Below are 11,929 nucleotides of genomic sequence, written 5' to 3'. Positions count from 1 at the left end.
CCTTCCTTCCGAGGAGTGGCTGGTGGGTTTGAACTGCCAGCCGTCTGGTTAGCAGGCAAGTGTCTTAGCCACTATGCTACCAGAGCTCCCAAAATTATATATATATATATATATATATATATATATATATTTCATGTATGGGTCTCTCTGTCCTTGATATGTAGAAAAACTCCCACTCAAATTTCATATGAATTCCTATAAATTTAATATATATGATGTGTAGATTTAATTTCTTAAGGCAGTTATTTCTTCTTTTATACTTTCATGGACCCATTTATTATTCCTATTTTTCCTTACTCTTTTACTCCTCCTTTAGCACTGTGCTTTCCCTTCATGGTAATATTATTCAAACCTTGGTAATTTACATACTGCTGTGTGACTTTTTTTTTTTAAAGACTTTTCTAGGGGGAGGGTGGGTTCAGATAGGTTTACAGATACAGGGGAGCACCTCTTCCTGGTGTGAGTGTTAATGTTTCTAGCATGAGCATCTGGAGGTCTGCTGCTGATGCTTATGAGTTGGAGTATTCGTTTGATGGCTTGTGACACAAATGATAGAGACAAAGAGAAGGATTCTGGAGCAGAAAGCATTGCCCACTGAAGTGAATCAAAAACACGGGACTAGAAAACAGTGGAAGAAAATGTGGCAACCGATATTTACTGAGAGCCCTGGTGGTGTAGTGCCTTAGGCATTTGACTGCTAACCAGAAGGCTGGTGCTTCAAACCCACCAACCACTCCTTGGAGGGAAAGTTGGGCAGTCTACTTCCGTAGTGATACTGCCTTGGAAACCCAAGGAGGAGTCACTATGAGTCGGATCTGACTCTATGGCAGTGAGTTTGGTTTTTTCGTTTGTTTGTTTCCTTACTGTATGCCATGGACTTTATTATTATTATTATTATTATTATATAATCTCATTAAATCTTCATTATAATTCTAAGAGATTGGTAGTATTATTCCCATCTTAAATAAGAAAAAATTGAATGCCAAAAAAGGTTAAATAACCTTCTCAAGGCTATACAATGAGAAACTCATAGAGTTAAATTGTAGGTTTTCTTATTTCAGTGTGTTATTCTTTTCACCGCTTAAAATGATGAGCTCAAGCTGAAGTATAAGGTTTAATGTGCATATTCAAGAGGCCTCAGTTTTCACAGAGATCTCAAAGTTGTTTTTCAGTTCTATCATTGCAGTTATTGACCTTGGGTGGCTATTTAACTTCTTTAAATTTTCTTTCTACCTTGGAGAGTTGTTGTCAGGGTCACTGGATCTATAAATATGGTAGGATAGTCTCTCTAAGTATCAGTTCCCTCACCTGTAAAATGAAGATATTAACTTCCTTTTGGGGGAGTTATAAGACAAAGGTGAGATAACAAATGTGAATGTGCCTACCATGGTGCCATGTACCAAACAGGCGCAATAGCATTTTCCTTCCTTTTTCCCTTTTGTGTCTTACAAATAGGAATGGAAATAGAATCTCATATCTAAGACATGTGCCTTACAGATTTGGACAGTGACAGTATGAATGTGAAAAGTTTACATTAGCTGACATTAAAGGGAGGGTGATTATTTCTTTTTCTTGAGCTTTTTATAATATACTTGTATCTCTTCTGAGAGTACTCAGAAAAGGATGTAATTCTAAGGAGTCATGGACATTAAATTTCATTAACTGATTAAATATTTAAAATGAAAGATACCAATTTCCCAAAAAATACAAAGAATAACTTTACTGTTCTATCACTTAACAGATCAATTAAAAATATAAAGATACCAAATTTATCTTTATTTCCAGGAAACTTACATTTGCATGGTTAAAAAATCAAGTATTTCTGATGACCTCATGAGAAAATGAACAGTTGCTATCTTCTTCCATCCCATCCTTAGTCCCTTTCCTCAGGGGCAACTCTTTTTAATGAATTTTTTTTTTTTTTTTTTTTGGTGATAATTTCTATATTTGTGAATAATGCGCCTATACTGCTGTATCATGATTTATCAACATTGTTGTTGTTGTTATGTGCTGTCGAGTCAGCCCCTACTTATAGTGACCCCTCCTTGGGTTTCTGAGGCAGTATCACTACAGAAGTAGATTGCCCCATCTTCCTTCCGAGGAGTGGCTGGTGGGTTTGAACTGCCAGCCTTCTGGTTAGCAGTCAAGTGCCTTAGGCACTATGCTACCAGAGCTCTTTTATCAACATTAGGCATTATCTATTCATTTCTTGCTATGATAGATGCAGATTTAACACATTTTCCCCCTCCTTTTTTTTGATAGCTATATCACTATTTTAAATCTTTCTGTTGGTTACCCCTCTACCTTTGAATAACATACTTAAACCTCTAATTCACCTCCCATCAACTTTTACCAGTATCTCTTAACTCTCCAATCTGTAAAATGAGGCTATCAGAGCTTCTCATTCTATTTTACTACTCCCCCTTCCACTTCTCAACTTCTTTTAGCTTTAACTTTACTTATGCTATGTCAAGGTTGATAACACATTCTGTTCTGTAGTAATAATTAAACATCTGATGCTTGTCTATATGTTGATTCTACAAGTTGAAAACCAACAAACAATATTTCAATGTTCCTAACTATGTAAATATTATTAATTGCAGAGTCAATTATAATTACATTTCCTTCTCTACATTTCCAATGTATGACCTCTGTGCAACTCAAAGGAGTTCCTAGAATCAAATTTAAGTGGATTTTCCCTTATATAGCCTACAATAATTATGCTATATTTTAGATTTTTTATTTTTAATGTTAAGGTAATGACTTTCTTCTATAGATTTTTTTTTTCCTTCTCTCTCTTTCTGGGATTTCTGATTGCTTGTTTTTATGGCAAGGAAAGTGTACCTTTTTAACAATAGATCTTCATTTAAATCTAATGTTTTATTCCTATCTGCTTGGAATCCATTTCATTCTTCTTTAAGCCACTCATAGAGACGTTCAACTTTGGATGCAGACTTGAATCAAATTTTTTCTTGCTGCACATACATCATTCTGAGATTTTTGTTTCATTGGAGTAACTGGGTTTTTCCATTATTTTCTCATAACATACACCTTTTTCTTTCTTTTTTTTAATCTCATTTTGCTAGCATCTTTAAAATCAATTTCTTAGGAAGACTGCATAGTAGTCTATGCATATGTAAAAGACTTTAATAATAAAAGAGCATTTATAGATATAAATTATATGTGAGTGCATGTGTGTGTGCATGCACAAGACAAAGTGACAGAGAGAGAGACTGATAGACATGGTAAAATGTTAATATTTGAGATACCTGGATGAAGGGTATGTGGGAATTTTTTAATACTATTTGTTGCAGGGTTTCTCTAAGCATAATCAAAATAAAAAGTTTGAAAAATGACCTTATTTTATTCTCACCTTTTATGAATAGATAAGATAGTTTTGGTATGGAAGTCAAGGTTTATTTTCCTCAGAAATAAATAGCTTTATTGTACTGTATTCTAGCATTTATTGAGGCTAGTCTGATGTGTATAAACTTTCATTCTATTTTTTACTTATTTTCTTCTTGCTAGCTGAGTCTTTCAATATATTTTGTTGCTGTTGTAGGCATCTGAAATGCATCCATGACAAAACAGATAAAGATTCCTGGTATTTTGTAGTTCATGTTCTTGCAGGGTTGGGAGGGGCTGACAATAAAAACAGTAAATAAATAAATAATATAGTTTGTTAGAAGATGATAAATTATATGGGGGAAAAATAGAGAAGGTAAGAATGATCAAGACTAGAGTATGGGCGGGTTGCAATTTTAAATAGGATAGGCATCAGAGAATATGAAAATTGAGCCGTCTTAAAGTAAGTGTGCAGATTAAGTGAAGCATAGTCCAGGGAGAAGGAATGGTCAGTCCAAAAAAATCCTAATGTAAGAAAAGCAGAGAGAAACAATGATGAGTAAAGTTATGAGAGGGAAAACAATAGTGCATAGTAGATGAGGTCAGAGAACAAATTGAAATCCAAATCATCTGGATTCTTATAGGTCATTTTATTAACTTTGGCTTTTATTTTATTTATTTATTTTTTTTAGGTCAAATCATGTTATTGAGTTTTTTGGGGCTCCAAAGGGGTGGGGACAATGAGGTCTGACATTCACAGTCCAGCCTGGATCTCCTGGAACTTGCAGCCACCAAAAGCTAACTTTGGCTTTTATTCTGAGTTCAATGGGGAATCATTAAACAGTATTAAGCAGAGAAGTGACATGATCTGCCATAATTTAAAAGAATCACCTCTCACTACTGTGTGGAATAGTACATACAGACTGAGGGTAAAAACAAGGAGAACAGGAAGAAGGCTATTGCATATTCCAGGTAGGAAATAAATAGTGGGTCAGAACAGGGTGGTAACAAAGGAAGCAGTGAAAAATATTAGGATTCTGAATCCATTTTGAAAGTAGAGCCAGAACTATTTCCTGATAGCTTGGTTCTGGAATGTGAAAGAATGCAAAAAGGCATGAATGTCTTCAAGGATTTTTGTTATGAGAAACGGTAAGGAGTGGACATCAGTTGAAGTGAAGGAGGTTGTAAGAGGCACAAGTTTGGAGGTAAAGATCTGGCATCCAAGTTTATACAGACTGGATTTTAAATTCCTATTAGATACGTGAGCATTCTGGTAGTGTAGTGTCTAAGGCACTTGACTGCTAACCAGAAGGCTGGTGGTTCAAACCCACTCCTTGGAAGGCAGGTTGGACAATCTACTTCCATAGTGATACTGTCGCGGAAACCCAAGAAGGGGTCCCTATGAGTCGGGTCTGACTCGATGGCACATAACAACAAAAACAACAACATGAGATATCTAAGTGGAGATTTTAAGTATGAAGTTGGCTATATCTGTTCAAATTATTATTCAAGGACAATGTGAGTCATCTGATAGAAAGTTTTATTTCTTTCTTGATACCTATTTTCATCTCTGGAATCTTGACTCATGTCCATGTTACTGTTATTGTTATTTGCCAGTGAGTTGATTCAGACACATAGTGATCCCATATGTGCACAGAACTCTTCTATAGGGTTTTCAAGGGTATAACCTTATAGAAGCAAATTGCCAGGCCTGTCTTCTGATGTGCCTCTGGGTGGGTTTGACTTCTAGCCTTTTGGCTAGTAGTTGAGCACTTGCTCATTTATGAAATTTCACAATGATACATAAATGAGTTCATTAATTTACTTTTGTGAGTAATTTGCAACATTAAACTTTTGAAGCATAATCTCATCTATTTCAGACTCCCATGCCTATGACATCCCTCTTTTCAGAATGAACAGCAAGAGTGAATGAATTGAATCTTATAGGGTAACTTTTGTTTAAAGACCCTTGTAATAGATGAGAAAATGTTCTGTGATCAGCATTTGGATCACCTACAAGGGTTCTGCTTACTGTTATTCTAATACAACTACCAGATGCAATTTAATTTCACACAAACCATTGAACCATATCAATTGTCTGATGGTTTTGTCACATAAACAATTCAGCAGAGACTTCCTGGTACATACTCATTTATCGTTGATCACTAGCATATATAATAATTTATGTTTCCTTAATGCTGTATCCAAACACATTTCATTTTATTATAATATATTTATTTTGCTTCCAAAAGAAAAAAGAAGTGTACCAATAGCAATCTGACTATGATTATCATTTCCTTCCTTTGGCCCTTGACACAAATTCATTACATCATACCATTATGGGTGCCCATTCATTTCATAGCTACAAATGGTGACAAATACATTTTTTTTTTTTAACCACAGATGTCGATTTCCATATTGTTGTCCCAATGCATACGCATTTATCTAATATAGCATTGGTGGATAAATATTTCACTGGAAGAGTTGCTGATGCTTAAAATATAAATGATATATACACATCAATTTGCTTTTTCTCTCCTTGCATAACTTTTACCACTAGCCAATGAGAACTAAATATTTAACACTCTGAAGCAATGAAGTATACACACTTAACTTCTAAATCATTTATGACTATAATCTGACATCTAAAATATTTTAGCTCTCAGGAGAAATCATATCTTGGATTAGAGAAGCAGGCTCACTTTTCAACAAATCATCTAGATATGACCCATATAAAACTGAAAGACTCCTGAGAAAATGAGGAGGGCAAAGAAAGTAACATTTCAGGAACATTCAGTATGTAACTGATGCTGTATGCATGTATATATGTATACATCTATAATGTATATTATATATACGTTATTTCATTGAAATAATAGCAGCTTCAAGAATGAGACAATATTAATTCTATTTTCAAGGTAAGGACTCCAAGGTTCAAGTGGTTAAGCAATTATCTAAACTCTCATAGCAAAATGGTGGGAGAGCTGAGGTTCAAACCGCAGCTTGTCTTCCATGTCATTTTGCCTCTCAATTCTCCCCCTTTAGAATGGGGAAATGATTCATAGATATTTAGTGAATTGCCAAGGTCAGGCAGCTGGTTTTTGGCAGAGCTAGGAGTAGCACCCCAGGTCTCCCCAGGCTCTTCTATATTATACTCTCTCCCTGGAAAGCTTCATAATTCACAATATTTAGAAATTGACTTATTTTTAAATTATAGGAAATTTTACAATTAAATTCTATCCTGGAAATAAACACTCCTGTCTTTCAAAGAATAAGTGGAATTATTGAACAGCTAACTTTGTTAAAATGGTCTTTGGCTGTTTCTGACATGTGACTCTTTTCTCTTTGACTGGGAAGACTTAGGTCTTCCTTTGCAAGGCCTACTGATGCACTGAGCACTTTAGACAGGAAACCAAGGGCTGGAGGGATTAAGTGACTTCCCCAAGGTAGTACAGCTGCTTAATAAGTGATTGGCTGCCATGGGGGAAAAAAATAAAAGAGAGGAGAGAACAGTGCTAACTTGTAATAACAGCAGAAACTGTCTAGTGAAATATTCCCAGCTTTAGGTAGAGATATTGTTTATTTGTTTAATCCAGAATTACCTATTAAATGTCAGCACATGCTAGATACTACATACTAAAGGCTAGGGATATAAAGCTGCATGAAATAGAATCCCTGATTTTAAGAAGCTCATTATCTAGTAACAATGGAAAACATGGAGAAATAAATGTTGTTGTTATGTGCCATCGAGTTGGACCCAACTCATAGCGACCCCTCCTTGGGTTTCGGAGGCAGTATCACTGCGGAAGTAGATTGCCCAACCTTCCTTCCAAGGAGTACCTGGTGGGTTTGAACCACCAGCCTTCTGGTTAGCAGTCAAATGCCTTAGGCACTACATTACCAGCGCTCCTACTGGAGAAATAAATAAGTTGTTAAATATAGTTTTGAATCCTGTATTCTATTCCTGACAAAACTCAATATTAGCATAGGCTACTAGCATCTCCCCTCAAAGTCAACTCTGGATGTAAAAGCTAAGGTAATAAAGAGTTATAAGAAACCTATAGGCAGACAGATGGGCTCCAATGGCACAGTGTTTAAAGCATTTGGCTGCCAACCAAAGTCTGTTGGTGGTTCAAACCTACCATTGCTTTGCAGAAGAAAGATGAGGCGGTCTGTTTCTGTGTTTATAGCCTTGTATGCCCTGTGGGGCAGTTCTACTCTGGTTGCTGTGAGTTGAAATCAACTCAGTGGCAGTTGGTTTGGTTTCATTGGTTACAGGTAGACAGAGAGCTCTTTGAATTGTTGGTAGGAGATGGTTATATTTTGGGCCAGGGATTATCTAGTGAGGCTGTGGGAGGATAAATTAGGGAAAGAAAAAGCAGTTTGATTCTGTCCTTGCTTTTCCTCTGCCTTTGCAGAGGACACCTAATGCTTGATTCTTTACCTTGGAGATTGGCAGCTACACCTCAGTCTGCTAGTTCTCACATTCTTAGCATGGACTTGATTAGTCTTGGGTAGTGCTTAAGTCCCGGATTAGGAATATAAACTCATAGGCCAAAACAAGGAGACATGTGAGGAGCACAACCCCTTCCAAAAAAAAAAAAGACAACAAATGTGGGTTACAAAAACCATGCAAATCAGAGACGTTAGAATAGTAGAATAGGAGGACAAGAATTTCAGATAAGAAACAAAGATACTAGAATTATAAGAAAAGTAAATTTTGAAAGAGTCAAATATTTTGTATAAGAAATATCTTTCAAATATATAGCAGATAGAATAAAATGAATACAATTGAAGAAAGGTTTGTCATTCTTGTTATTTGCTGTAGAGTCAGTTCTAATGCATAGCAACTTTATGTACAACAGAAGAAAATACTGTCCACTCCTGTGCCATCTTAACAATCATTGCTGTGCTTCAGCCCATCGTTGCAGCCACTGTGTCAATCCATCTTGTTGAGGGTCCTCTCCTTTTTTTTTTTTTTTTTTTGCTGACCCTCTACTTTACCAAGCATGATATCTTTCTCTAGGACTGGTCTCTTTTGATAACATAACCATAATATGAGAGGTGACGTCTGGTCATTCCTGCTTGTAAAGTTTAAAACAAAGAGGAATTCTTTCACAAAGAAGCAGAAAAGACTGAATACATATAATATATAAAGGAAAAGTTAATGAAAGTGGAGGATAAAAACTGATGTGCCAACCATTAGAGAAAAGGAATTGCAGTAAACAGAAAATTAAAAATTGGAAAGATGATTTTAAGAAAATAAAGGAAATATGTTCCACAGAAATAAGAATTAAGAAATATAACTAATCCAAGAGTATTGGGTCTAAAATACGAAACTGAAAAGATAAAGGCATACACAAAAATACATTACTGTGTTAGGCTGGGTTTTCCATAGAAGCAAAACCAGTAAAGCTTATATTTATGGAGAAAGGAAGATATTAATGTTAGGAAAATGGCTCACACACTTATAGAAGCTAGCAAGTCCTAAGTTCTTGGATCAAACGTCAAGCTGGAGGCTTTTCCGAACTCATACAGCTACAGGGGCTGATGAGCTCAAGGTTGGCAGGCAGTAAACCAGCTGTTGACTCTGATGAATGATGAACCCAAGATCACTAGGCCAAATAATAGATTGTTCACTCACAGACAGCTGTAGGATCCAGATCCACAGACAAGTGTCCCTTTTCCCAGGATGTCCATAAATACATTGGAAGCAGGTCAGACCCCTTGGGCAACTCCCTTTCAACAGATTGCCTCCTCAAAACATATACATCCGGTCTCATCATGGTAATAACCCACATCACAACTGCTTAAACTGCTCAGAATTGTGGTCTAGCCAAGTTGACACACAACTCGAACTATCACAGTCCACCCCCTTGTCAACTTGGCAATTGTACACATCTTCTTAACCATATATAATCTCTAAATAAGGATAATTATAAAGTCATATTTGTGCCTAACATGATACACTAACGTGCATACAACTGAATCACATTAACCTTGTTTACATTTCATAGTTCATAACAGTGGGAAACAAAAATATTTGATGCACCTATACAGGGAAGAAATATAACAATCACAGTCCTCGTTTCTGCAACTGGTCACATGGTCATAGCTGATATTCAGAATTACCTTCTTCCACCACCCATTCCATATTTCCCTTGCCCTCAGCAAACACCTCAACTTGTCATTCTTTGCCTGGTGGTGTAACCCAAGCCTTCATTCCTGAAGGGTCTGGGCCATTAGTAGTCATATCAGAATTGGGTTGCTGTAATTTTCTATTGATTTTAATCACAGGGCATGGTAGTACTAACAGATGTCCTAAAGAATCTCCTGTATTCCAGAGATATTCTTCTTTTCCTTTATTATGTAACATCAATCCAATTTCACCTTGGTAATCAAAAACTATTACACCAAATAGTACAGTAATACCTTTATTTGTCTGTAGATCCAGAGGCATGAGGAAGCCAAAATGGCTGGGTGGTATTCCTAACTTCCAGTTCAATGCAATCATTATTGTGTCTCCAGGTAGGAATGTTCCGCCCTTTGGGACTAAGATCTCCAGACCCACAGAGCATAAGGTAGCAGGGACAAGAAGCAAACATTTTTTGAGTGGGTCACTAGAGGTAGTAGTGAGGGGGTACCACTGCTGTTTCCACATCTTGGTTCCTAGACCCGTGGTTTCTGGTTATTGGAGAAACAGAACCATACATTGGATGCTGGTTTAGAGCATATACAGTCTCCTGGAGAACATTCTGCCAACCTTCAAGGTATTGCCACCTAGGTGGTGCCATAATTGTGTTTTTAGTAGGCCATTCCTTCATCCTATCAAGCCAGCTGCTTCAGGATGATGGGGAACTTGGTAAGACCAGTGAATTCTATGAGCATAGGCCCACTGCCACACTTAATTTGCTGTGAAGTGAGTCCCTTGATCCAAAGCAATGCTGTGTGGGATACCATGGTGGTGGATAAAGCATTCTGTAAGTCCACGGATGGTAGCTTTAGCAGAAGCATTGTGTACAGGGAAGGCAAATCCATATCCAGAATAAATATCTACTCCTATAAGAACAAAATGCTGTCCTTTCCCTGATGGAAGTCATCAAATGCAGTCAACTTGCCATCAGGTTGCTGGCTAATCACCCCAAGGAATGGTTCCATATTGCAGACTCAGTGTTGGTCTCTGCTGCTGGAAGATTGGGCACTCAGAAGAAGCAGTAGCCAAATCAGCCTTGGTAAGTGGAAGTCCATGTTGCTGAGCCCATGTATAACCTCCATCCCTGCCACCGTGGTCACTTTGTTCATGAGCCCATTGGGCAATGACAGGAGTAGCTGGGGGAAAAGGATGACTGGTTTCCACTGAACATGTCATCCTATCTACCTAATTGTTAAACTCTTCCTCTGCTGAGGTCACCTTTTGGGGCTCTCTTGAACTTAAGTCTAGTTATAGTTCTAGCAGCAGTAATGGGTGGTTGGGGCAGTTCCTGAGAATATTCAACAATGTCTTCCATGACATCTGCCTCAGGCAATGACCCAGCAGGAACAGGTGGGTTAATTCCATCAAATGCAAATGGAAGGGATGATGGTTTTATAGTAAACCCTTCAGATGGGAGGGATTCAACAGAATTTACAGGCTCCATATCCTCATCTTCCTGACTATCTGCCCATATGTCCCTATTCCAGGTTTCAGGATCCCTTTTTTTTTTTTTTCCCCAACCAGTGCCCTTAGCTTTAGCTTCAGACACCATTCTGGTTGGCAATTCAATTGACATTGTAATTCGCCCACCCTTACTATAAGACTCTGGGTTTTGTTTTCAGTAATATCAGCTCTGTTACTAGAAGAAATATGGCTTTCTTTCAGGGCACAACTGGAAACACTGAGGTCTTTTATGCAGCACATAATCTGTGACTCAGCAGCCCTAAACTCATCTCACTCTTTTACCACTTTGCTTAGCATAGGTGGGACCAACCAACCAGCTTCCTTATACTCCTCATGCTGACAAAATTACAGAAAAGTATCAAACATGTGATCACCCTGAGCCTGACTTCTCAGAAATACTTGGTCTATTGGTGGTGCTATTTTGCATATTAATGTTGCCACCTCATGCCACTGTTTAGTAGGGACCTCTTTACTAATGGATACAGAGTCAGCAGTGCCTTTACCAAAACCAAACTCACTGCTGTCAAGTCAATTTCAATTCATAGTGACCCCTCCTTGTGTTTCCAAGGTAGTATCACTATGGAAGTAGATTGCCCTATCTTCTTTCTGAGGAGTAACTGGTGGATTTGAACCACCAGCCTTTTGGTTAGCAGTCCAGTGTCTTAGGCACTACACTACCAGAGCTCCTTATGATTAATCAAGTTGGAGAACCAAAACAGAATTGGTGAGAACCAATTTAGAAACCCCATCGTTATGGTTTTGTCTCTCTAGACAAATGTGTCAGGCTGGGTTCTCTAGAGAAGCAAAACCAGTAAAACATATATATACATATATATAGAGAAGGAGCTCTGGTAGCATAGTGGCTAAAGCACTTGACTGCTAACCAGAAGGTTGGCGGTTCAAACCCACCAGCCACTCCTCGGAAGG

Source organism: Orycteropus afer, unplaced genomic scaffold, assembly GCF_000298275.1.
Source record: "Orycteropus afer afer isolate SDZICR_OR568_19922 unplaced genomic scaffold, OryAfe1.0 scaffold00154, whole genome shotgun sequence".
In the NCBI taxonomy this organism is placed as follows: Eukaryota; Metazoa; Chordata; class Mammalia; order Tubulidentata; family Orycteropodidae; genus Orycteropus; species Orycteropus afer.
The sequence above is the reverse complement of the archived record's forward strand: the minus strand, read 5'-3'. Positions refer to the sequence as shown.